Raw genomic sequence first — 17,155 nt, 5'->3', positions numbered from 1 at the left:
AAGAAAACATCGAGCGTCAATGTTTACATGATAGCAAGTACATATCACAGCCTGCGTCAGTGATATAAAATAAGAACGTAAAAGAACGATTCGAAAAATTTTGATGTTCATGATACAGAGCAGTGTATCCTGTTGGGAAAGTAAAATGAGCTGCTGTGATTTCACTTTGGCCATGATCACAATATTTGCGAACAACGTCTAATTGCAATTGTTTGTCACTGCACTAAGTGCGGCGCTTAATTTTGTATAACGCTCAATAAGGAGACAGAATTAAGCCATATGTTTCTCTGAGAATGCAATGAGGAGGTCACTGCCGTCGAGAATGCTGTTTAGCCACTTCCAACGTGTTGCTGCGCTTGGTATGCCTCCCGGTCTTAACTGCCACATTTGCGGTGACGAAACGCCGGAAGCATGCAGCTGATCCGAAAATCCAGGAAGCCATAGTGTGGCATACACTTTGTAGACCGCTCTTCGCGAGACCAGGTAGGCTAACTTAAGTTAAGTATGGGGTCACTGCCTAGCCGTCGCCGAGAGAAGTTGCAACGAAGTCGCTGCCGCCTCCGTGCAGGCATCTTCGAAAAACGTAGCGCGAAACACAAGACACAGGTAAGGTGAAGACAGGACACGAGCGCTCGTGTCCTGTCTTCACCTTACCTGTGTCTTGTGTTTCGCGCTACGTTTTTCGAAGATGCAATTGCTCCGACTAGCCCAGTTTAGCTTACTCGTGCAGGCAATTGAATTCTCTGAAATCCGCGCGGCAAGACCAAGCTCTGTCTCCGTGAGCTCTTCATTACAACCCGCTTCTTGAAAGCCGTGCAAGCACTGATGTTGCGGTGACGGATACCCACAGAAATGCCTAGCCCTGAACCGAGCGTGCGTGGATGACCGTCGGCGTGATCGGCAGCCGCGATATTCGTGAGTGCAGTTTGTTAGCGCTCCTCTCTCGCACTGCGCCCCAGACTCGCGGAGCTAGGATGAGAGCGCACGCGAATCCCGGGAGATGGATCGCGTCGCGGCTGTTATACATTCTTAGTTGGCTATTCAAGAACGATTACTCATCGGGACAAGATGTCATTGCCAAAAGGTGTGGTCCAAATGATATCTTGCGGGTTATTAATGACTCCCGCCCGGCGCGCCGCGGCGCCCGGTGTCCGGAGACCCCCGGCATTACGTGTTCGTTTCACTGCCAGTGAAATCGAGTTGAAGCGGGGCAATTACCGGCCATCTTAGGCCTAAGTGCCGCCGCCGCCGCTACTCTCCGCGCGTACGCGACTTTGAAGAGTCGGCACAGGAACAAAAGGAAGAGACGCAGAAAATGAAAGCTAGGCGGTGGAAAGCAAGCAAGCAGGCTGGCCGTGCGCTCACCGCGCACGCTTCCTCACTGTCTTGTCAAATCCGTCGGGCGCAGATTAATGGTCGACGTAATAATATCCGAGCGCTGACCAGTCACGACGCTTTTCGACTGTGCGGACGATTGGACGGCCAGTGGTCCTTTGGGGTCATTAGTGCCTCAAGTGGCCTTTCGATTGGCTTTCAAGCGGGCAGCGGGGCGGTCAGCTGCTGCTTCGCTGCGCCCTGTTCTTTGCGTTCGCGAGCCGTATCGTCGGGTTTTTTTTTTTTTTCCGCAGCACCTCACTGCGTGCTGCTGTGCACTGCACAGAGCCGCAGACTGCCCCGAGAGTGCCTGTACCGGCAGGCTGCTTTCTGCGTAAGATCCAGAGCGAGATCCTTTGAACGAACTCCTCCCGCCGCCCTCCCTTGAACGACATAGTTAGAGACGATCGCGGCGCCTGAGGTGCCGGTGTCGGACTGTTCTGCAGATAGCGGTGTTGGCGAACGTCCAAAGACGCAGGCTATATATCAAAGGTCTGGTCAAGGTACTCTACGTGTTCACCGACGCCGGGAGAGCTCTAAAGACTTTGGCTGAAACACGGTAATATCAGGTTGATCGGCTGTGGCCAATGCCCTGGAATTCCCAGCATACGTTGTATGTTGCGCGGCTCTGAGGTGGACGCGAGGATACCATCGTCGCCAGTTCTCGGCTTTCTCACACACATGGGTACAGCTTCTTCACCAGTTACACTGACTGCGTATAGGTTTGCCTCACCTAACTCCAGCCCTAGATCGGAGCCGCTCCATGCATTGTTTTCAGGACACCGATGAAACGTAACCAGTTATGTTGTAACGAAAGTGCAGGGGTCTGATGTTCCCTGTAGAAAACACAGTGGTTTCCGGATGTTATTGCGTAATGTCGATTAAAGGGCAACTGCATAGTTTTTAGAAATCGACTAGCTTAAAAGGGCCGACTGTGTGAAACTTGGAGGTAAAGCATGCGAAGGCCTTTTGGGCTAGAATTTGAAATGGTGACGTAATCACCGATTAAAATCGTGACGGCCTTCAAGCTTCTCCGCTGCGCACAACGCCAAGTGGGGGATGCATGATGACGTCATTGAAGGTATCTGTACATATCCAACGTATAAACACCAGCTTTGAAGGAAAAAAAACCTGCGCCACCGAAGAATCCGCCGAGCGTTGTTTGGCAGCATTCAGCTATAGGCACGGCAGGGTGCAGCTGACAGCGGCGGTAATTTGAATAACACCTTCCGTGACGTCTCTATGAACTTCCCCGCATTCCTTTTTTGCTTTGTGGAGAAGCGCAAAATTCAATCGCTGATTACGTCACTGTTTTAAATGCTAATACAAAAACACTTGACATGCTTTACCAGCAGACTATATAGATTTGAATCCTTGATTATCACGAAATTCTCAAAGAGGTGCAGTTGTCCTTTAAGGAACCGGTCAAAACCGGGACATAGCCAAGCTTCAATAACGTGAAGAGGCGCATATGCATTCTCGTCCTTTATAAAACTGCGGCTACTGCATGACGGAGTTCTACTGGCCACCTTACAGATAATCCAGTTTTATAAGGCTTACCTTTTGACTCTTGATGTTCGATTATCTTACGTTCAGGGGACAGCTTAAATGAACGTATGCTATATATCACAGCGTCATCGATAGCTGTCGTTAGCGGCACCTATCGATGTTACTCGCTCTCCAAGCACGCTCGAAAAGTGAGAAGCTCAGAACTTTGTTTCAGTGAAAAATAAGAAGAAAAATGACAAGAGTTACAGCAAAAAAGAAAGCACATATTTAAGGGGAAATAGCGGGCTTCGGTCTACGCATAATCACGGGGCTTCGCAGCTGTTTCTTCGCAACTGATGTCCTAAATGTCGTTTCCTGGAAAGAACCGCCATCCTTTGCCTATTAGCAGCCATGGGGAAGGGGTGCGCCTTCTCTTATGAATAGTACGCAGTGCGACATTAGGGGCGTAAGTCTACTGGCCGGCGATAATTTTTTCGCTGTCTTGAACACCCGCTCTTTCATCGTAATGTCTTGATTTGCTTTTCAGTATCGACGGTCGACTTTTCGATTAGACAGGTGCCCCCGGCGAGTGATTGATGGAATAGCGCAACTTACCAAATAGATGAGTTTTGCCTAAGTTTCAGGGAATCGAAGTTTTTAGGGAACATACAAAAGGAAGGAAAGGTTTGTCTTTTGTCAACGTGGAACGACTATAGTGAGGCTCAGTGGTTATGGTGCTCGGCCCCCTGTCCCGAAAGACGCGGTTCGATCCTGGCCGTGGAGGTCACATTTCGACGGAGGAGAAATGCTAGAGGTTCATGTTGTGTGCGCTGTCAGTGCACGTTAAAAGAACCACAGGTGGTCGAATTATCTGGAACCTCCACTGCCGAGTCCCTCATAGCCTGAGTCGCTTTGGGACGTTAAACCCCTTAAACCATATAGTGAGACGACCAGGTACCGCTCCGCAGTTTCTAAGCAATATCCCCGAGAGCGTCCCTTGCAGGACCGCAGTGGGGAATTGGATGAGAGTATGCGCATAAGCGCAGAGCGCTTGTCAGTTGCAGCGTCGCTTAGAGCTTCTCAGTATTACCTAGATTTAAATTTGGAGCCACCGTCTATGCGAGAGCTCTTCATCTCCCACGGGAATGCTGGGAAGACAAGGTTTCTTATTTCGTTTGGCTACTATTGGGCCGATAGTGTTGATTCTGCCTCTGAATCGGCTACTGGGTCACGCATGTGAAGTTATTCTAACAGTGCGTTGTTCACTTCTTCAATAAATTTAACACAATTAAGTATTATTTTTGTTCTTAGACTTGCACAGCACTTTTGAAAGATTGCACATTGTAGTCATGGTAGTTTAAAAAGCCGCAATGAAAGCCACAGGCAATTTAAAGGAGTCGTCTTCACCTTACAGCCTCTGACCTTTTCTGAGCATGCAAGCATGCATTCAGAATAATCTAACTTGGACAGTTACAGATGCGGACGTGTTCCTCTTTTGTACTATATTATAAACAGCAGCCATGAACTCATGTATCTGTGCCCCAGTGTTAGCTAACGTGAATGCAATTGTTTCAAATGCATGCTCTATAGAGCTCTCGTTATAACAACTAATTTTGATGTTAAACGCCAAATTCTAATTTTTTAAATGCGCACAGTATACCCACATACGTATCCCATAGTGTATGCGTGTGCACAAACGGGCCACTGGAGTAGGTTTACATACCTATTTGAAACGTTTGCTTGGTTTTGTTGGTTATCTTATACGTCTACTACGGTGATGAAAGTCACCTAACAATTCACAGAACAAAGCGGATTTCCGTTACCGATTTGTAGGAGATCATTGAAGCTTGTCTACGCGCGAAATTTGGCGTGAGCTGTGGCAAAAGTCGTCCTATAGAGTGCGTGAAACGAATTTGCGCTTCAATCCCTGTGCATGTCCCTCCCTGCCGTTCTTTATCTGAATTGCTTGAGCCCAAAGGTTGAAACACTTTAGAGAAGATTACAATAATATCTCACGAAAAAAAGTTTCGAATATATATACGTAGAGAAGTTATAATTATGTGTGAAAGAATAGTTACACCCTTGTACGGATCCCTCAGGCTAGTAAACCGATACATTGTATATTAACAAGCTCATATCTGCCTCCACCAAGCCAGCGTTGCTCCAGACTCGCATTCACTTCTTGGTTCTTATATGTGTACCAATAATTAAGAAGCGTCTGTTTGAATGTCTGGAACGTGCGGAGCCGAATTTATCATTCTGTCCTCCAACTGTCTGATTAGTCTGTAACCGTTATTTCCTAATTACACGTTCGTTCTGTCCACCCCACCTTACATAACGGCGAGAAAACGCGGAGTCCGTGGTAAAGAAACACAAAGAGAAAACCGAGTCGGCATGCCAGCGCCAGTCAGAGCGATTCGCGAAGCTGTGCCTACATATATTATGACGAAAACATGAGCTCTGTCGCGCAGCAATTATCGGCATACCGGTGCAAGCAGTCCGGGTCGCGCGAGCAAAGGTAAAGAGTGCCTAATTGACCGTTAATGACGGCGACCCAATCACCCCGGCTGCGTGCTCCGAAATCTCAAGCAGGGCCAGTCCTCGCCGATGCCCCCGAACCCCTCCCCCCTCTCCGCACCCTCCTTCCATCCCATGCCCCTCGTCTCCCATCTCCGCCTCATGCCGTTTCATTTGCGGCTCTGCTGACGCTCTGAATGCTTAGCAGGAAACGTGAATCCTAGTCTGCGCGTGTGTCTGAGAGAGAACGAAAGTGTGTATGTGCGTGTGAAATCACGCGCCTGCCACTCCCTGTAATGATATGCATACCCCAGTGCCTGCGATGGTTTCATGTCGCCTGACGGAGAGTTTCCAACCGAGAGCCGGACGTGTAGCGGCAGTGCGACGGTTTGCGCAAGGTGAACATTTTTTTTTACATTTGCTTTGCCTCTCTGCGCAGAACCGCAGTGCAAACGTGGTTTTGTCACATCTGAATAGACGCACGCGGTCGTACAATAGCGCCGCTGAACGCTTGAGAAATGTTAAGTTTACGGGACCACGTGCGATTCACGCTTTAGAGCTCCGCTTTGTACTTCTTCTGGGCCGACGAGATGGCTCAGTGGCTGTGGCGTCCGGCTGCTTGGGCCAAGGTTGCGGGTTCGATCCCGGCCTAGGCGGCTGCATTTGGATGGAGGCGAAGTGCAAAGTAGGCCGTGTACTGAGACTTCGGCGGACAGCAAAACATAGAAGATTGTCAAAAGGGATCAGGAGCCTTTCGCGGTGGCGTGCCTCATATCCCAGTGCTGCCTTTGCACATGAGTATCAATAAATGTTTTTTTAGTTGGCTTCAACGCTGTCGGCCGTATTCGCTGGGGCTTGTGCAGTTGACAAGAGTCGAAGCCTTATTGGATGTTGAGGAAATGTAAGTAGCTTACATATACGCTGCCTGAATTGGTGCGATGTAAAAAGTCCTGCTGTTCCTCAGTGGGGGCCCATATCGGACCAAATGTCACCGGCTCATGTGTTATTGTTTAAGGGGCCTAATGTAAGACAGATGTGCGCAGTGCAGCTGTATACTCCTAATTGCTCCTGCGTCGATCCAATGTAGGCAGGCCACACGGGCTCTCCAGTAATATCCGTGCTTTTACTTTCTCCCTCTAGTTCTCCTTCCATTTCGTATTCACGTTCGTGATGACCTCGTGGTTAGATCTCTCTGCGTACGGCGTATTGGTTTCTCCATTTACGCGAATGTGGGCTGCCTGCCATGAGCGGACGAATTATTCTATATTTATGTGATTGGGCAGGGCAAGCCCTTTATGTTTGGCTTCCCATTTATTCCTGTTATTTTAGCTTTCTTTCCCTTTTGAAGCGCGGTTGTAATCAGCGTGCTTTTAAAATGTGGCTTCATTACAGGTATGTAGCATGGAAACGAATCTTCTACGGTTAATAAACAAAATTCCAACGGCTTCTGCATAGATATATACTACACTGTAGTTTAGCAGGGCACTGCACGTGTGTGAAACTCTTCCTACTTCTAAAATCAGTCGAGTAACACATTTATAGCTAGTTGGTCATTCACATAGGACGGAAAACACCACAAAAGCGCACATAGGACACAGAAAGAAAATGCGAGATGCTCCCACCTCTGACACCTCGTAAAGTATACAGAAAGCACCAAAACCAACAAGAACAAGGCCCGATTGCCAGACATCGAAAACAATAACCAATCAAGGCAACTAGAGTCACCTAGCTCCCGATCTTTACCCAGAAAGGCTATGGATGCTGTACTGATCGACTCAGCGGTCTTTCAGGCTCACGATTTTTGCGGCGTCAGTGATCTCTCGCGTGTTTTTATCACCGCACCTGGGCACTACGCTTGTGTTACTGAACCTAGGTGTGCATTTAAAATCGCGGCATTGAACGCCCAGAAGGCCTGAAATCCGCTCTGTCACATTGTAGTTCTGGTAATCTTTTACTAAGAATGTTACGATCAAGATATACTAGGAACACAAGCGTGCTGCGGAGGTGCGGTGACAAAATCACGCGCGAAATCACTGAAGCCGCAAATATCGCGAGCCTAAAGGGCCACTGTGTCAGTATGCACCTTCCAGAACCCTTCTGGAAAAGGAGTTGCGTTGCCTATCGGGAGCTGGGTGACTCTAGTTTTCCTGATTGCTTCCTCTTTCCGATGTCTGGCTGTCTGGCTTTATTCTTGTTGTTTTTGATGCTTTCTGCATATTTGCCGAAATAACAGAGCAATAAACTTCAGTTGTTAGTCAGCGCGTCCTTTATGTGGTTTTGAGCTGCTTTCCACCCTAGACAAAATCAATCTATGCGTAGAATTGGTATTGGAATGGGGATGGGATTTCTCAGAACGCTGATATGCTTGAAAAACAAGTCGAACTCTTTTAATGTTTTCTTTTTCTCTTTTTCATCATAACGCAACATATTTTGTGCGACAAACGTTCATTAACGCCCAGTCCAGTGGGAAATCGGTTCGTTCCTGTTTAATCTGCATGGGCCTGGAGGAGACTTACAGTATTCATAATTAGATACACAAATAACAAATAATTAAATGTAAACCAATCATTTTTACTTTACCGGTATTAACACCAGTTGTTTGTCACGTGTCTTATCAGCATGCGAATCTATTTTTAGCCTAAACTACGACACGGAGCAACGTATAGTTCCTGAACGAACACTGAGAGGCTTATTTCTCCCTTGAAGATTTAAGTGCATTCTACTGAGTTGAGCTGCATATTCCATAGTCCGGCATTGCCCTTTTCAGTCCAACAGCGCCGCTTCTCATGTTGTTCCCGTCAACTCGCTAATACCGAAAGTCGCGCTTCTTTGGTATCGTCATTCCTGTGTTGAAAGATTGCGTACTAATGCTGTGGCTGTAAAAGCCAGCTTGCTCTACGAAAACCACATGCCTCATCAGCAGCGTTCAGAGACAACAAAAGGTTTAAAATGGAACTCCAAGTCCTGCGTGATGCAGCCAGGATATGACGCGCTTAACCATTTGTCCTGGTCGGCAACTGGAGGTGCTTTGGTGACGAAATAAGGAAGTTTACAGCTGGTATTTAGGGCACAAACTGGAGGGGGGGGGGGGGGGGGGGGTCGATCGATTATGTAGCCACTTCTGGAATGTATGTGTTATGAAAGTACTTCGCTAATAATTTTAATTGGGGGGGGGGGGGGGGGGTAGCCGCGGTTGTCCTATCGATGCTACATCTGACATAAGCAAAATCCCAGGGTTCTCATCGTAAGGCCCCCCCTGCTTAGAGGGGAAGAAAAAAACGTGATTCAATCTTGAGCGGGGATGAGCGCACTTGCACGTCTTTCTGCTGTGTTTCCCGTGCCTTCAGCCACGGTGTAGACGTCTTATGTTTATTTACTTTATATATCGGAACCCTTCATCTCCTGCTCGAACTAGTCAAGTGATGGCAAAGGTTGTGAAGGTCGCACAAGTGTCGGAGCCCGCCGCCGCTCCGTGTTCGGCCCGGTGGTTCACCTGCCGGCTCCAGGCCCTCCCTCTCCCCGGCCTGGGCCGCTCTCTGCGCGTGTCCATAGCGCGTGCGAGCAGAGCTGAGAGGGAGAGGAAGGCAGTCCGGCCTCCGCCTCGCGCGCTATCTTTCGGCGATTTGTCGTGGCGCTGCTGCTCGTTTGGGTGGAGTCGCACTGGGCGTCGTCTCCTCTTGCAGCAGCTCTCCCCCTCTTTCCTCTTCACCCGTCGGCTCTTGCTGTTCGCACACCGTGTCGCCTCCCGCCTGCCTGCTTCGTCTTCAGGTACCTCTATGTGCACTCGTGTATGTGTGTATGTGTGTATGTGTTCCTTCGTGAGTGTACGTGAGCTTTCGTGTCTGTCTGTCTGTCTTTGCACACGTCCCTTGTACACATGCGAGTGCTCGCGCTTGACTGAAAGATAGAGAGAGAGAGAGACGAGAGAAAGCTCGCACGAACGAATAAGCTTCGCAAACTGCGAAGAAAACTTGAGGAAAAGAAAGAAGAATCTAAGAAAGAAGCGCTTGCACCTCTCCCGATGCGTCTGGCTTCTCGAGAGTTGCGCGCGGCCGCGTATATATGCATAATGATGGGGGTCCTTTTTGCTGCTCAGCCATTTCGCTTTTAGGCGGAATTCCTCCGTCCCCGAAGGGGGCTGGCTGCGTACGACTGCGGAGCTGTGTGTGTGTGCATGCGTGTGTGTTCGGCCCTACGCGGTTGCGACGAAGTGGGCGGTCGCTTGAATCTGCCGCCCCAGTGTCGCGGGACGAGCAGGCCATAATTCTTCGCCACAGCCTTTTTGTGACTTCTTTTTTGTTGCTGTCGTAAATGAAGTTATCGTTTTATAATTTGCAGCCGTATTTCGTAGTTGGGCAATGCTGGGAATACTGCAAATATAATTTGTTGCCTTATTTCTTAACTAGTGTCCAACATTATTTGCTAGACTTTGACATGGACTTTGTTGATTAATTGGAAAGTTGCGTGTATTGTGATTTCTTTCCGTTTTCAACTTCGCCGAGAAACTATGGAGTTCGTTGTAAAGGCAATCGGAGTCTGAGAATATATGCGACAAGCGACATTCTTTTATACGAGGTAGCAGAGCTTTCTTGCGGGTTAGTTGATTCACTCCAGATAAAAGGTAGGACTGCCCGAATGGCGCAGGACCCTTCACCTGTCCTGTACCATTTGCGCAATCCTACCTTTTCTTTTATACCACTTGAGGAGCAACGTAACATACTGCTTGACAGTAGTGGAAGATTGAATATGTACCTCGCACCCAGAAAATCTGCACGAACAGAAAAAGGTTTCGTTAAGGGGAAAATTTCGTTACCGCGAGACATTCTGCTGACTAACTGGCATGTAACACATGTTCGTGTGGCACGGCATGTGATGACTAGTTGTACAGAGGACAAAGCTTGTGTCGCCAGCAGTTTTTTGGACTACGAAATTCTTTTTTTTTTTCGCAATATCAGCATTGACTTGCACCTACAGATCCCACAGGAATCGGCAAACATGCATGATGTTTTCAACCAGAGATTTGCAAGTGCGCGTCCTTCTGTTCTGTCCATGCGCGAAAATTCGAGAATATTTCTGAGAACGGATCTGATCACAGTGGAAAGCCTCTGTTCCTGGCGCTTCTGTGGAACGATGAATTATTGTTGTGATTTCAAATGCATAAGAGAGCTGTTAAAATCCGCTTTTTTTGTTTTGTTTTAAAGCGGGAGCATTGCTAGGCGCATTTTCCTATTTCGGGCATACATATGTACAGTCTTTGTCAAAAATATATGGCCCAAGGAGTTCGCTTCCAAGCCGTGTAGCGGAGGTCTTTAGGACATTTGACAGTCCTAAGTTTGTGAGGGTCAAGAACATAAGTTTCTCCCGCCTTCGAGAAATTACGGTCCCTGGATATGCAAGAGGAGTCGCGCTGCAGACCTCTAAAGCAGACCCCTTGGGCTGTATACTTTTGACAAGGTCTGTACGTACGTACGCCCCTAAAGCCTGCTTTGTAGCAGGCAGCCCACCTGCCCACCGGGTTGTGGGGATGGGGACCGCCTGCCACAAAGTAGACGGCCCAAATCAGGCGGCAGGTGTGTGCACCTGGCAGTCCTTCACCTGGATGATTACCTTTAGGTATTTACCCATGCCTTTACCCAGAGGCATTTAGTTTGGTTCAACGCCCCAAAGCAACTCAGGCTTTGAGGGACGCCGTAGTGAAGGTCTCCGGAAAATTCGACCGCCTGGGGTTCTTTGACGTGCACTGAGAGCGCACAGTGCACGGGCCTCTATAATTTAGCCTCCATCGAAATTCGATCGCCGCGGCCGGGATCGAACCCGCGTCTTTCCGGTCACCAGCCGAGCGCCATAATCGCTGAGCCACCGCGGCGGCCAAAGGTCTCTAGGATCAAGGCTTTATGGTGAAGACCTTCATGGTAAATTCCTTCTGTGTAAAGGGCTTTAGGTAGAAGGCCTTTAGGTCAAATGCCTTTAGCACGTTAGGACCTTAAGCTCTCTCCCTAACTAGTGCGACCGCATACAATTCCGCACTTAGCCATGCTAAACCATCTGCTATTTTTTTACGAAGCACGAGAAACACGCACTTTATTCATAAATTATCCTTTGATGGAGTAACCTCTTATGTTGCATTCTGAGATGCTCTTGAGCAAACGTCGCTGTATAAACGCTCACTCGAAATCAATTTTTCTCTCGTCATTTCTAGAGCGAAAGCTCTACTCCTCCCATGCTGAGCCTGAAGGTCATCTGGCTCTTTGATTTGACCTTTAACGGGAGGCGCGTCGCATGTGCAAAATCGCTCGTGGCAGGTGCCTCGACCTTCATCTTCGTCGTCGCCACAGCTACGCGCTTGGCAGTCACGTCCGCCACTGCGCTGGCTGCTTCCCGGCTGCTCCTCCTCGGCAGTTGTAGCATGTGATGTGTCACGTGATTCATCTTGCGCTTGGCAGCCACGTCCGCCGTCGACCGCCGCTCTGCACGCTCGCTCTTGCACTTGTGGCACGTGATACATCACATGATTTGCTCACGCTGAAATCTTGAAACAATGAAGATGAACCAGAGCTAAACCGTGTCTAACCGTGCTTAACAGAGCTTTAGCTCTGTATATCCTTGCTCAGCTGAGTTGAGACACAGCCACTATTTTCCCCTCTTTGACCAGCAATCACATGCGCCCAAATCATTTACCATTTACTTAGGGATGTACGTTACATTTCAGGTTGCATTCTTAGATGTATTGGAGCCAAATCACCTTTTAAAGAGCTTCGAGACGAGCCGGGAAGCGAAACGATAAATTGGCGCTCTGCACCGTTGCGCATGCGCAGAACACAAATCCACGCGCCGGCCAACGTCGGATATCAGTTTATGCTCCTATAAGTACCGTCTGTTTCAAAAGTATAAGCTGCTCCATCGCCTTTGCTGGTGTCGGCGGTGATCACTCGAAAGTAGCTTATTTTTTAACACTTCATTACTATCTAGCTTTTAGCTTTTAGCGGTCTAGCTTTTAGCACTAATGTCACTCTTGTGTAGTTTAGAAATTAGCGATATAACCATGCACATGGTACAAATGAGGCAAAATGGGCCTGGCTTCATGGCATGAAGCTGTATATGGGGTAAAAAGAACCGGGTTAGAGCATTCATCCCCGCAATGTTCTATAAAGCAAGCTGTTGGGCGAGTTGGTGACGATCTCCCATAGTTACAGTGCGAAAGACAGGACAAGAGAGGATGACAGAACGCAGCGCTGTGTTATATCGGTATCTTTTGTCCTATTGCTGTTGTTGTCCTCAAAATAATGGGCCGCCGCCCATTATTCGGCTGCTGTGTTCGGCTGCTGTCCCGAAAGACGCGGGTTCGATCCCGGCCGTGGCGGTTGAATTTCTTTGGAGGAGAAATTCGAGGCCCGTGTACTGTGCGATGTCAGTGCACGTTGAAGAACCCCAGGTGGTCGAAATTTCCGGAGCCCTCCACTACGGCGTCTCTCATAGCCTTAGTCGCTTTGGGACGTTAAACCCCATAAACCAAACCAAACCATCAAAATAATGGCGCGTACCCACTGCGGTGGACTGGCCAAGACACAGGCGGCCAATCCCCCGCAGTGCTGTCTTTGGCGCTTAACTGTGCAATGTTCTACTTCGTCTTTTTCCTCTCTGTCTTTTTTTTCTTTTGGTCTTTGCCAAAAATAACCAGGTTCCATGGTTTGCTTCTCATTCATATAATGGAGTCCTCAACGCTTCCCTAAATATAAAGAAAATTCTTTGAAAGTGAGGACAGGACTTCTCCTTACAGCACAGATTTGAAGCTTAGGGGCTGGCATAATAGCTTTAATATACGACCGAGAAGCTAACCGTGCAGCCTGGTTACATTTGGCAAAGACTACGTATTTATATCGCACGCAGAACTCAATTCTGCCTGTATGCTGAATGAAGTGGCACCCTACCTTCACTGCATTACGGTAGTAGTGCGGCATGGGTTCATATTGTTGCGGCAGGCTTGGAATTCAGTGACGTACCATAGCAAAGGGCGCGTGTCGCCTAATGTCTTCTGCTTGTTGTGCTGACTTTTAAGAGCGTGTTAATAAACCCCATGCAGCTGGTCGCAATTAATCCGGCGCCCTTTGCTATGGTGTCAATTCCAGGATTCTTGGACAGCAGTTGTAATTGTGAGGCAATTGTGGAATATTGGCTGGTGCTGTTATTAGAAATATTGAAAATAATGGTCCATTCTTCCACTGCGCAGAAAGTCTTCCTGTTAATGTTTGTCAATCGTTCGCATCGAGTAGTTAATACTGCCATAACAAGAAAAAAACAATGGGGAATGTTTTTGACGATGTCAGAAACGTTAATAGCAAACAAATGCACGCCTGCCGATCGGGAGATGTGCGGATATATTTATTGTTGTAGTGGAATCTTACGATATAGGAGTCAATTGCGTTCATAAACAATTTATCTTGAAAAACACGCTTGTCCAAAATTTCTGGATACGGGACAGCCTCAAAGCCTACTCTGCAGTTTTATCACGTAGAAACCAACTGAGTCCGTGGACGGATACCCGACCCTATAGTGTGCGTAACCGAACGAAAGCATTGAGATGAAAATGCGACGCAGGAGGCATTTTGACTTCCAGGGAAAAGAAAGAAAATGACGAATGATTTAGCGTGGTTAGGCCACATGCGAATTAGGTGAGCTTGCACTTCGGTTCCCACTTCGGTTCCCAATTCGGTTTCGGTTCGAGGCTCGGTTTGAGAGGACAGTGAGATTGAAGTGTGTTCTGGATCCACTGCGCATCCAGAGCACATCCGATGACATCCAAAGCGCAGCGCGAGAGTCTGGTAGTGAAACACGTGGGGTGTTCGGCAGCGGCGATGACGTAGTGGTCTAATGCAGTGGCCAGAGAAGGTGATCTGTCCGTGTCGCCGTGGGTTCGAAACCCACTCGCGGCCATAGTGTTCTGCCATCGTGTTTTGCATAGCTGGCCATAAAGCTGGCTAAGAGGTTCTCCACAACAGGGCGAAGTGGTTGCCACCTCCCACCATATCAGGTGGGCCATCTGCGAGAGGCTTCGCACATAACAAACATCTGCGGAGTCTGATATTGGGGTTTTTAGAGCTAGCGCAATAAAAAATTGCACTGCAAAGAAATCCACGTCAGTGCGTCTGCACAGTGTCTTCAGTCTCTATACATTAGATTTTTATATAGGCTGAGCTTTATATAACCGATGCCTTTGCGTCTGAACAAAGCCGTCTTAGACTGTGTGGAGAAGTTGTTGGTTATTCTGCCGTCGCTTCATATTTCTTTTCCCATGCTATCGCGGCTTCTGGGTACTATAGCGAGAACAGATGTTCTCCTGAAAGAGGTGACATTAGAAACTTTCATTTGAGCCTGAAATTTTAGCAGTACATAGCTTAATGAGATAGTTACTACTCAAGGGGGAAAACCTGCTGGACGTTGTTCGTAAGGAAGCCGTTGCCTTTAAGTATAAACCAATCTTATACTGAGTTTTGCAGCGAGTAAGGTGAAATTAAAACCAAAAGAGCAAAGCTATTTGCTTGCGCCTCAACGCACAACTATAAAATCAATTATCGGACTTTTACGAACAATAAAGTGTCTTTTATTTCGAACGCAAAAAAGGCTGGGGCCTCCACGGCCAAAAATGAATTTCAAAATAGAAGAAAACTCGAAGGTTTCTATGCAATTGATCGTTGAAGCCGAAGATAGGTTTCTATAGGACTGCACAGGGGCCGTCACCAGATGGCGCTGGTGGGTAACCATCATCATCATCATAGTCAAGTATTGCTGTGTACGCCCCTTGAAAGTAACAACACGAATTAAAGGCTACGGATTTCGGGCGTGTCTGTGGCTAAAGCGGGCATATAGAACAACGTGAGCAGTCTTTATGAGTGTACAATTTCGCGCATGTGTGAATTCAGTAAGCAAGTTATTCACGCGGTGTTCACCAGTCCTATTCCGTGCAGCGTAAGAGTGTTGTCAAACTCGTGGGATTTCCTTGAACTGCGCCTGCGGTTAGGCCCGCTCCAAACACGTGTAAGAAAGCCGCTTCTCCTTCGCTTCAGAAGCATATACACAAGCAAGAATGGAAAGAATCCTAGTTGAAAATTATTATACTAAGTATTCGTGCAAGCCGGTCGTGTACAAGCTTTCTCCTTCATTTTGCTTTACTTAACAGATATTATACAGCAGCAATTAGTAGAAATCTGCGAAAAACAACCAAAATACTGTTTTATACTTAAAATAACATCAAAAGTAGTTGTCCCCGAAGATTTTTTTTTTTTGTAAAGCTCGAAATAACAGTAAAAACACGTTTTTATACTCACGAAAGTGAGTGCCTAGACTCTTTTGTGATTCACAGTGATGCTCGGCAACGACAAGCGATTAACTCTTGCGAATCTAGACCGAGGCTAACAAAGAGTTATTAAAATCATCACCATTACAAAGCAAAGTAGTACCAGTGTTGAATGATGATATGAAAGCGTTAGCCACTTCCTTTCTTTTTCATTGGTCGGTGCTATGCCTAAACATAAGTGTTATACCTGTACATAGAGAGCAATGACAGCACCCGAGGGACGATATACTGGCCTCCACATGTTCCTGGAGCTCTGACCTTTCAATTCTTCCTGCTCGACCACGAGAACAGCGTTCGGCACCCCCAATGGCAGAAATTCCCTACACACTGCGTATTTTGAGTCTTCTCGAAGTCATATCAGCTGACTGCATCAACATCGGTGCACGCTGTTCAGTTGTTAAATAACCGCTCATCACACGTGCAAACACAACCTTCGCCAGTTAATTGCGGGGGTCACATGAGCATATGAACCTAATGCAGTCAGCTTTTGACCCTGCCCATAACCGTGCACTCACGTAAAGCACCAGCCCCGCCGTGGTGGCTCAGTGGTTACGGCGCTCGGCTGCTGACCCGAAAGACGCGGGTTCGATCCCGGCCGCGGCAGCTGAATTTGAATCGAGGCGAAATTCCAGAGGCCCGTGTGCTGTGCGATGTCAGTGCACGTAACCCCAGGTGGTCAAAATTTGCGGAGCCCTTCACTACGGCGTCCCTCATAGCCTGAGTCGCTTTGGGACTTTAAACCCCAAAAAACCAAAACAAACCAACCATAAAGCACCACTAATCTACCAAACCCTGCCCCACTTCAAGAGGCAAACTTCGTAAAGGTCAAGGCCGCGACAACATAAACACGTGCACAATTATCTATTCCCTCGAAGGAGAGTACTACATCTCCCCCAGAAAGTCACGATTCGGAAGCATATCACTCACCTTGTTTGAGCAATCACAGTTTCTCAAAGCATCCATCGTGTTCTGTCGCCCCGGAAACACACAACCGGCCACGCACTAACACACTACCAACAGCCGCCGGGGCGCCACAGTCGAGCCTCCATCATCCACCAGCGAGACTTCACACACCATCCATTTGCGGAAGCTTGGATAGCGTGCGCTATTACAGAGTGTATCTACTCGCCACCGCAGCGAGCGAGCGCACGGCCGAAGCACCAGCCATAAAAGCGGCAGCGTCTGCTCTGGGCGGCCGGGTCGGCGCGCCGCAGAAGCGTTACATGGCGAGCTTAATAATTTATAAATTGACTGCAGTGAGGGGAACAAGCAGAAGGCGGGGGGCTCTCCACACACGCCCCGCGCACGCCGCCACGCACATTCATGCGGAGGCTGCATCGGTGCCCCCGGGCAGCGCGTCCGAATTGGAGATTTTTTCTCTTGAATAATGCCCCGGATTCCGATATTATTCAAACGCCGAACGGG

At 48.1% G+C, this 17,155-nt stretch overlaps 1 protein-coding gene across 1 annotated transcript in view; it reads right to left on the bottom strand.

Annotated features, from left to right (window-relative positions):
* LOC149358824 (uncharacterized) overlaps positions 1-16,901 on the bottom strand; it is a 98,707-nt gene extending 81,806 nt beyond the window's left edge. Inside the window, exon 1 of the mRNA XM_089568924.1 lies at positions 16,658-16,901. The gene's annotated coding sequence lies outside the window, so the exon portion shown is untranslated. The remainder of the gene's footprint in view (positions 1-16,657) is intronic.
* Between the last annotated feature and the right edge of the window lie 254 nt (positions 16,902-17,155).

Source organism: Amblyomma mixtum, chromosome 2 (genome assembly GCF_055824585.1).
Source record: "Amblyomma mixtum isolate Tamu chromosome 2, ASM5582458v1, whole genome shotgun sequence".
NCBI classification, from domain to species: Eukaryota; Metazoa; Arthropoda; class Arachnida; order Ixodida; family Ixodidae; genus Amblyomma; species Amblyomma mixtum.
This window is presented reverse-complemented; position numbering and strand designations above follow the sequence as displayed.